The 911-nt window shown below is 49.4% G+C and overlaps 1 pseudogene; it reads right to left on the reverse strand.

The window, feature by feature from the left end:
- Nucleotides 1–911, reverse strand: part of LOC146870778 (28S ribosomal RNA) — a 4,923-nt pseudogene continuing 4,012 nt past the window's right edge.

Below are 911 nucleotides of genomic sequence, written 5' to 3' on the forward strand. Positions count from 1 at the left end.
TGCCAGAGGCTGTTCACCTTGGAGACCTGCTGCGGATATGGGTACGGCCCGGCGCGAGATTTACACCATCTCCCCCGGATTTTCAAGGACCAGCGAGAGCTCACCGGACGCCGCCGGAACCGCAACGCTTTCCAAGGCTCGGGCCCCTCTCTCGGGGCGAACCCATTCCAGGGTGTAGGAGAGTAGGGTCTGCTTTCTATGTTCACCCCCACTTTTTGCTTTTGCTTTACTGGTTTTCGACTTAGATGTGGCTGTGGGCCTGCTAATCAGACCCACAGCCCTGCTGTTCTCTCTCTAAATTAATACTATCTACTTTAGGTGCATAACCCATTTGGATAGGATCACCTTACTGGCCGCTGTACAGTGTACCCTAGGTACCCAGGGCATAGGTGTACCCTAGGCCTACCAGGGGCTGCAGCATGTATTATGCCACCCCTGGCCTGGCCTTCCATTTTGGCACAACTGGCTGATCACTCAGCTGGGGCAAGGTCGTGTAATCACCCCTTGCTTAGGTGTAGTATTCCTATACCTAACTTACATATAGACACATGTGTACCTATCAGTCACTCCTATGGCAGGCCTTAACAATCCTGGAGGCAGAGTGCTTGGTAACATGTGAGATGGTGCTCTAGCATGAGCTGAGCCTGTCTGCAGCTTTCGGAACCTTGTCCTTATAGCTGTTCTATGATATAGCCTACCATATACTCTTAAAGTGCCTTATAATCTTAGACGGTTATGGTAACTATGGTTTGGCTTTATCGAAACATGTCGTGTAAGGTGTCTAACACTGTGGAATAATACCCCCATGCCATTTCTGGACATGAGAATATTATTCCCCCCTTCTAGAGGGAAAGACATGTTAAAATCATACTTCAACTGTTAGCCTCTGACCAAAGCCTCAGCATCACAAA

The sequence above is a fragment of the Triturus cristatus genome, chromosome 1_1 (genome assembly GCF_964204655.1).
Source record: "Triturus cristatus chromosome 1_1, aTriCri1.1, whole genome shotgun sequence".
Taxonomy (NCBI): Eukaryota; Metazoa; Chordata; class Amphibia; order Caudata; family Salamandridae; genus Triturus; species Triturus cristatus.